Raw genomic sequence first — 9367 nt, 5'->3', positions numbered from 1 at the left:
CCTTTGCTGTCTTAGCTACATATTTCAAAGTGATAAAATAAATTCTGCTAGTCATGATTTCCTCCGCGTTCCTCCTCTCCCCTCCCTATGTGCAGAGCCAACACTTTTATGTCCTAGAAGACAAATCATAGTGATTGATTCAGCTATCCTCAATGTCATTGTGTGTTTCTCTTAGAGGTTCAGAAAGAAATTTAGCATGTCAGGTTAGATTGCTGTCTGGCTTTTAAGGAGGTGTCTTCCTTCTATCAGAGGAATGTAGGTGAGAAGAACTACAGACAGGTGGACTTCCTCATCTTAGGCAAAAAAAAGTGTGGTATTCTGCCTTCACCCTTACATGTCTGAGAAGGGAACTTCCCTAAATAAGTCAGACCCTAGACAGAGGCCAAAGGCTGAATTAATATTCAAGGGCAGAAAAACAGGGTAAGGATAAAACCCTTTCAGACCGTAAAGCAAACATTTTTTTAAAGAAAGGATTTTCTATAAAAGTTGAGCCATGGTAAAAGAACTATTCCCTGTATCAATATAGTTATAGCTTTCAATAGTATTTTATTATACTATTATTTTTCACCTCTCTAAAAAGCCACTTAATGCATTCCTGGATTATAACATTGCACAACATTGCTCAATAATACAAATCACACATTCTGAATTTTTGTCCAGTAAATTCTGCCATTGGAACAATATTTACTACACTTGATCTTAGCCAAAAGGCCGAGAAGTGATGGGACAATAGTTACAATATTGAAATTGAGCAAACTATTTCCCTACTCATTTTGCAAATACATATTGAAATCATGAGCAAAATATAAATCATTAAAAAAGAAATTAGTGGCTGATTTTTATTTTATTTAGATAAATCTAGAACCACTTGTTTTACATTAGTGAAAGACTTTTTTAACTCTAATTAAAAAGAACAAAAATTGATTTTTTTTCATAGCCAGTAAAAGCCAAACATAACTCCCATTAAGACACAGGAACAGCTTGAGCAATTCCGTGTTTAGACGGTCTTCATTTCTAATTCTCAACAGCTCTGAACATTAGCTTTATAGCATAATTGGCTTTCAGTGCCTCTGGCTGGGCAGACCCTGTTGAAGGAAATCAGAAAGTGCTCAGTTTTACAGATCATTTGGAAAGTCTCGTGACCTCGCTGATTTCTTCTGGATACAGGCCACAGTGGCTCCCTTTCTCTGCAGTCAACGGCTTTGCCTAGAGAAAGGCTTTTTTGAGAACCTTGCAGGAAAGAAACCAGCTTCAGAGCTCCATGGCTCCTACAGATTCTGAGAGGGGCCTACATAGAATTGGATTTGCTTTCTTGCCAGAAAAATGGCTTGTGTAAACAAGAGGTAGAAGCTCTTATAAGTCCTAGGAAATAATGAGATGTACAATCCTTTTTATTGATTCCTGCAGAAAAAGAACACAATACATTTCTCATTCTCTAAAGATTAAAAATCAACCTACTCTATATTGTTTATTACCAATATACCTCTTGATTATATGGCACTTTTCTCTGAAAAGATCTTTATACACATACCTTAAGAAAGGCACACAGAGCAAGTAATTTTTTTTTCAAAATCACTTTTTTGAACCCGAAGACTTTTATGGCCCTGACTTTGTTATCCCTCCCAGGGTTATTGGTCAGACGAAGAAATTTAGAGACACAGGTAGTTTTCTTCATGCAACCCAGCCATCTTCTAGGCTTTCCTCCTATCCCTGTGGCCAGGAGAAAGAGCAAGGATGAGACAATCTTTACCTTTCCTTACACCAGAAATGATACACTACTTTCACTCATCTTCCATGCTGAGATGAATCACAGAACCACTTAGATTCAGATTAACTGGCATTTAGAGGCACATGACACATCGGTGTATTGTGAGCAATGATATCCTTTGACATGCAGACTCTTTCAGTTTATCTGTTTGTTTTTGTGCCCCCAGCCATTATATGACACAAAAGTCCTTAAACACCTTAGAAATAGTTGGTTACCTGAAGTGTGATCTGAGCCGTGAGCTCACTTAGCTAAAGTCTGCCACCATCAGGGAAGAATATTCTGTTTCTTTCTGCTTTCCTGTTATTTTTATAAGAGTAAAATTTACCTTTTTATTATATAGACCTATGAATTTTGATGAATATAGGGGCATATAGTCTTGTAACTATATGCCACAATCAAGATTCAGAATATTTCCATTCCCCACAACAGTTTCTTTCAGCCTGGAAAGCTGGCTCTCCAATTCTTTCCTGATTCCTTGGTCTTCATGCAAAACATGTGTTTGTAGAGAAAAACAATAGCCTAGAATCATTGAGAATTGCTTCTAATGCTGATGCAGCCCTTTGGTCTATGCTTTCCCTTCCTCCGTGTCCTCCTTTCTCTTAATCTTACATAAATCATCCCAATAATGCATGGATATAATTTTATTATGAATTTGTTCCCTTATAGACTGGAGGTCTTGTTGAAAAGAGAAACCAGTAGAGTACCAGTGGAAAACAGCAAACAGACAAAAGCAGAATCCAGAAAATGTTTGTGTCATCTCATTGTGAGGAACTAATGCTGAAGAAGACAGACGAAATCCTGCTAAGAAATTAAAAAAAAGTCTATTCTGTTTTTTTTTCTTTATTTTGAGCAGCTTAACTCAATCCTTCTCTTTTAATCTCCAACATTTTTCCTAACTTCCTTTCCTCTTTCTTCTATTTTTCTTCCCAAATAAATAAATACATAATTTTTTAAATAAAATATATATCCTCAGGTGATAAGATTTTGGTGAAATTTGATGAGACTATCATTGACAACTAATATATGCAACACAATAACCTATCTTCAGTGCTATTCCATGCGTTTTCCATTTATTCATACTTTAATCAGATGGCCTAGAACTGGATTCAACAAGGTACTTTCCAGTACTCAGAAGTAATTTTAAAAATTTAGTCCAAACTTGAGTCTATTGGTGCTCATTCATGGTGACCCAATAAATAAGTGGTAGGATACTTGTAAAAATTTCCTTTTCTCTGTACTTCAATTCTCTTACAGATCTACATTTGTTTCAAGTATCTCAGCTGCTTAACCTCTCATCCTTCACATCTTCCTTCCTTAGAGGTCATAAAACACTAATTTAGTCTCTTTATATCATTTCGGTCCACCTTTTTGTAACAAGTGCATTTGGTTTCTCAGTGTCATCCAGAAGCGTGTGAACTACTCAGGTGCAGAATAACCTAGGGGCTTCGAGAAAAAGAGAGAAGAACTTTCATACTGGCTTCTCCTCCTACCTTCTGTCTCCCATTGGTTCAAGTTAAATTTTTAAAATTTTTTGTTGAGTTACATGACCTCTCTAAAGAGCTGTTGGGAGAGTGATATTCTCAAATGTCCCATTTAGTCAGTCATTGCTTCTTGCCAGTGGACACTGCTTTGGTAATAGGAGTGGCAACCTGGCTTTAGATCATAGGCAATACACAGACCGTTACTTGGACCAGTCTAGCCAGAAAACTAGGCAAGTGTTCATATCTATGATAGGCATAAACTATGTTTGTTACTACTAGCAATTCAAATCTCATAGAAGCTAAGTGTCCTTTAAGGTGCGAATGGCTGAACTGGGACTTGAACTTGAGGTATTTTGACTAGATAGATATCTTATTCTGCATGAAGTTTCTTTGGAACTCTTTCTAGTTCTCAGGCTATAAATTTAATTTAGGAGGAAACTATGCAAAAAAAATTGAAAAAGTAAATTTGAAGTCCTGTTGAATACACCCCCCCCCACACACACACACCCTATATAGAGCAGTGTTCAGGGAGCTCTGCTTTTCCTTGGAAGTACTTCTCAGTTCCAGTAATCAGCAATATATTTTAAGCCAAATAATTAAAATTTAATCTGAAGAATCATGTTCATTTGCTTTGATCCATTTAATACATTTTTGTGCTTTCTTGCTTCCAATGCTAAAAAAAAAATGGAGAAAGAATAGAAGACACCATCAACATTATGTCTGTTATTTATTAACAGAAAACCTAGTATATGTAGATAATTGGCACTATAGAATAAATACAAAGCTTCCCTGTTGTGAGGAATCAGAAGAAACCCAGAGTTTTTAACTAATTTACTGTCCTTCAATTTCTGATTATAATGTTTATATTGCAATAAGATTTAATTTAGATATGAATCATAATATACCTGAAGACAGCTATGGAAGCATTCAGAGCTCTCTGCTACCACTGATGGGGCTGAGGGAAGTACAGTAGTTATTACTTCTATCCTAGGGCACTGCCAAGGTAGGAATTAACACTTAAAAAGGATGATCAAAACCCATCATTGAAATAATTACTTCTCAGTTATTTTCCTAAAGACTAGAGATATACTGGGGGAGTGATTTTTTCTTCATTTACTGAAAAGTTCATATCAGACTAATAATTCATTGAGGTCTAGAATCTTTTGATGTGAAATAGAACTCCAAATAGCTACTAAGTAGAAATGCTCTTTATTTAACCCTGTTGGAACTATACTTCAGAGCTGCCATTTCATTTCTGAAACTGACTTATGCTTATTCCAGTAATGTGGCAACATATGAGAGTGACCTGATCTTTTAATCTCACAGGCTCTTTTCTCTCACCATACAAAAAAATTTCTCTTTACCTGATAATTTTTTCTATACCTATGTCATTTTCTCTATTATCTCATTTCTGCATTGATTTTTTTCTACTGAGTTTTTAATATCAGTTATTACATTTTCCAGCTCTATAATTTCTATTTGATTCTTCGTGTCTATTTCTTTGCTGAGATTTTCTGTTCCATTTTTGCTTTTATGCTCCTAGAGTATACATAAATGATCATTGAAGCATTTTTATTACATTATCATGAAATTCCATCATCCATATTTTCCCTGAGTGCCCAATAGATTGTGTTTCCCATAAGGGAGAAATAAATGGAGTCCAGTCTGTTAACACGGAACAGGTACCGCAAAGTGCATTTACATCTGGGAAGCAGGAAAATGGTAACTGGAAGAGAGAGAAGCACCAAAAAAGAATTTAAACATACAACCTTATGAAAGATTCTTTAGGGCTATTTCCAGCATAATCTTGATAGTTTGTGTTTGGCTTTGGCTCTAAATTAATAAAAAATTGCCATACACTTGGGTGGCTTATAAACAACAGAAATTTATTGTTCACAGTTCTGGAGGCTGGGAAGTCCAGCATCAAGGTGCCAGCAGATTCAGTGAGTTTCGGTTTTTGGTTCATACATGCTATCTTCTCACCACTGGTAGAAGGGGCTAGCTAGCTCTTTGGGGTCTCTTTTATAACAGCACTAATCCCATTACAATGGTACTGATTGTCTCTCAAAGGCACCTTCTAATACAATTACCTTGTAGATTATATTTCAATATATGGATGTTGTAAGGAACACAAACATTTACATCACAGCACTTTTGTTGTCAAAAAGTCTTTATGCCAAAATTATTATGAGATTCTGGGGCAATAGTGGATGAATGTATTACACATTCAAAATAATGAAATGTGATATTCACCAAATCTAGTGCTATTTAATGCCAGTTGCCCAAGAAATCTTTTCATCAGATAATCAGTAGTTCTACAAAATCTTCACTGTTTCCTAACACTGACACTAATCATATCACTGAAATAGCAAAAGTTCACTGTGATTAGTTTCGTATTTTCGTAGCATTTTTATTTGAATTCAGAGTAATTGGGCACTAATAATGAAATTAGAGACCTGGTAAGATAGCTTCTTAATTTCTTGTTTCCAGAGAATAATTCAGTAGTTATTTGTGCTTACCTGAGATAAATTCTTGGTTTTCAGAAAGGTCAGGCTGGGTGATATCCAGCAAAGAATGACTGTGTAGTGCAGCCCTGATCCAGAGAGTCAGTAGTCCAAATAAGTAAGGAGAGAAAAAAATACATATACGAATATATCCAGTAACAAAAAAAATCAATGAACAAATGACTAAAGTAGACAAATGTCTACATTTACTGATTTTTATTACTGCTTTTATATTGTATGCATATACATAATTTGAAGGATATTTCATACACACATTCAATCATGTAAGAGTTATTGCTACAAACTTCAGGGTGTCTTCTAAATAAAGTATTTTTGATGAATGCTTTCATGCCTCCAATTTGCAATTTTGATTAATTCTTTTATGCCTCCAATTTGTAATCATCAGATGAATTCTAATTTAGAACTCTTACCTGTAATTATCACTCAAAAATTAAGTCATTAAATAAAACTTCACTCTTTATACTCACCATTACGATACCAGAAATTAATGGTAATGAAAATTTAGAACACAATGAAATCCATGTCAGATGGCCATAAAGCACCCCATTCAAAAGTCAAAACACTTACAACATCCTTCAGCAGTCACATTATTGAGAGATCTATTTAGCAGCTGAGAAGTTTAAATATTTCATTTAATAAAAAGTAGGTAAGGATAGCATAGGTTTGACTTATATTTGAAAATAAAATACAGTTAAAGAAATGTCCATGTCCACAAAAGGCAAATGTATTTTTTGCTTCATAAAGTGCAAATTAAAAATATGGGAAAAACCTTAGACAAAACATATGATGAAACTTCATTAACATGCAATTATTATGTATGTAATAGTGAAGTATTTACACAGAAAATTGTTTCCATTTCTTAGGAGTTTTTAATTAACTAAAAGAAAAATCAATTTTCCTACCTATCACATTTTCTAAATTCTAATACAATATATAAAGATAAATTAGGCACAAAAAAGATTGTTCTCTTATAGAGACCCCCCCACATGGTTTATTGGTTCTTGAAATTTAGCCTACAGTCCTTTAAGATATTTGTCTTTGCTGAGCACCTAGTACTTTTAATTTTAAAATATTATTTAAAATCTGTGAAGTAATAATTTACTCTTGGATTCATCTCAGTTTTAACTACATATTAATTATAATTTTTCTAAAAACCTCATATGCAAATGATGTCCTTTTTTTCCGTGCTTGCTTCAATTATCCCTGACACTGATAAGGCACTTTGGAATGTGAGCTGAATGTTCTTTTATTTCATTATTTTCTTCATGCCAAACATTTGACTTTTTTCTTTCAAAGAAGCATGATTAAATTTCTGTAATTAGTCTGTAATTTATATTTCCTGAATGGAAGAAAGGTGGCTTCACAATTGTTTGTATAATTTCTGCCATTTTTTTATCTATGATCTACAAAATAGAAAAGAATAATGCTTTGATAATCAAGCTTTATTAAATTTCAAAAATTTAAAGGTTGTAGAATTGAATTATTGAAAGGTCATGACCTTATCATAAGACAGAAATAATAACTGTTCTAAATGTGTGTAGTAAAGAATGCATCCTTGTGAATTTTCTCCAAAGAATTCTGTCAATTCTTTTTGGGGAAAAGATCAGGATTTTAATGGGGTGGAATTGCATCTTTAACAGAGAACATCTCAAATATTTTCAGATTTCCAAATAAAAAAAAAAAAGTTCAGTGCCACCTTCTCTGGACAAACCATAATATATGTGGGTCACTACAAAAGTTTTGAGACAGATTATGCTATGATCCATTATTTCACTTCTCAGAAACAGTTGGCAGCATCCTTTCTGATTCACCTGTACAAGTTTCAACTTGCTCAGCTTATCAGTGTTGCTGGGAGGGCTTCATTTGTTTCTGTGCACATGGATTTTATATTTTTTGAATTTCGTGTATTTCAGAACTTTTGTAATGGCCCATGTATAAGCTATTTTCCTCACTATATGCTCCTTACTGGTAAGCTTAACATCAAAAACAAGTAAACAGAATCAAACTTCTCAATAAATATGGGTTAACATTGCTTAGTTTTTTTTGGACTTCTATAATAACTTCTCTGTACCAAACACAAAAAAAGTTATAAAATTGATCATTTTAGTGACTATAATTATAGAGTTAAAAACAGCAACCAAATTTTAGGAAGTAAATACAATGCAACCAAGGCACAGGGTATTCTGAGTTGTGCATATCGTTTGACACTAAAACTAAGATTCTTTGTTTTATCAAACTTTTATTAGGCTCCTGAAACTTCAAATCCCAGCTGTGCTCTTCCTTGTGAAATCCAGTGTTAGCAAGACCCCTGCTAGAGTCAGTTTAGCAAAAACCCCACACCCTCAGTGTCTGACCTGATGAGGTCTCTCATCCTCCGGCATACCCCAGGTGATGTCTGATCATCTTGGCTTCTCTTCAGCAAGAATCTTGTTAGGTCATTTTAGCCAGAATCTCCCTTTCTCCTAATGCTTCTTCTTAGTAATGTTCTATCCAGTGACCTTCATTCTGTCTCCTGGCTATAAATTTCTATTTTACCATGCTGTATTTGAACTTGAGCCCAATTTTTCTTTCCCACTGCAAAATCCCATTGCACTGGTTCCTTCTACTGTCATGGATTTGGATAAAACTTTTCTTACTGTGTTTTAACAAGTGTCTTTAAATATTCTTCCTTCTAACAATAGTCTATATTAATAGTTTTATATAGTGAAAATTTCAAGAATTTGAGTTAGTTTTTAAGATGTGTAGACTTTTAAAATTAATACGAGAAATTCTCCTGACATCCAAAAAGTTAAATAACCAAATGTAATTCAGAATTTAAGGCTTCATATTCTCATACTGTTTGTGAAACAAAACTCCTTCAGTCATCAAGAAAAAAATAAGCACTCTCTTAATAATTTGCCAGTAAATGTTGTATATCTCTCTGAAAAGTAATTTAATTATGATAAAAAAGTATAATTCAAAAATTAAATACATAAAAAATTAATCAAGTTAAGAACTAAGCATGGGGAAAAAAGAGTTTGTAGATTATACAAATCTTAAAATCAAAAGCTTAAGTCTGTTATTTGAATGTAGTTGTCCCAGAAGCATTAGTAGAAGATAAAACTCTTAAAACTTGGGGCAGTGCCTGTGGTTCAAAGGAGTAGGGCACTGGCCCCATATACCAGAGGTGGTGGGTTCAAACCCAGGCCTGGCCAAAAACTACAAAAAAAAAAAAAAAAACTTAAAACTTATTCATCAAGTACATCTTAAGTGATGTCTCCTAACTACTCAGCCCTATGAATTTAAAGGCACTGGTATAAACATACAAACAGGAGTTCTCTTGCATTATATTAGGTCATTGAAATTACAAGTGTCATGAAGAGATAAGGTGGCTGAGGCACCTTACTATTCCACCATACACACAACACTTTACATTTTCAGCTTATTCATGACCAGATGTGAAAGCAAATTAAATAAAGATTGTAAATTTTCTTTCCCTTATAGTTTTGAACATCTCTTACTTAAGGTATAGTTGGAAAACATTTGACATGGACTGAATTGTGTCCCCCTAAAATTCCTATGTTGAAGTCTTCACCCCCAATGTGATGACATTC

General features: G+C 34.0%; 1 pseudogene; it reads right to left on the bottom strand.

Annotated features, from left to right (window-relative positions):
• Positions 1–602: 602 nt before the first annotated feature.
• On the bottom strand, positions 603–723 carry LOC128591124 (uncharacterized; annotated as a pseudogene).
• Positions 724–9367: the final 8644 nt, after the last annotated feature.

The sequence above is a fragment of the Nycticebus coucang genome, chromosome 7 (assembly GCF_027406575.1).
Source record: "Nycticebus coucang isolate mNycCou1 chromosome 7, mNycCou1.pri, whole genome shotgun sequence".
In the NCBI taxonomy this organism is placed as follows: Eukaryota; Metazoa; Chordata; class Mammalia; order Primates; family Lorisidae; genus Nycticebus; species Nycticebus coucang.
Note: the sequence above shows the minus strand (reverse complement) of the source record. Positions and strands in the feature narration are given on the sequence as shown.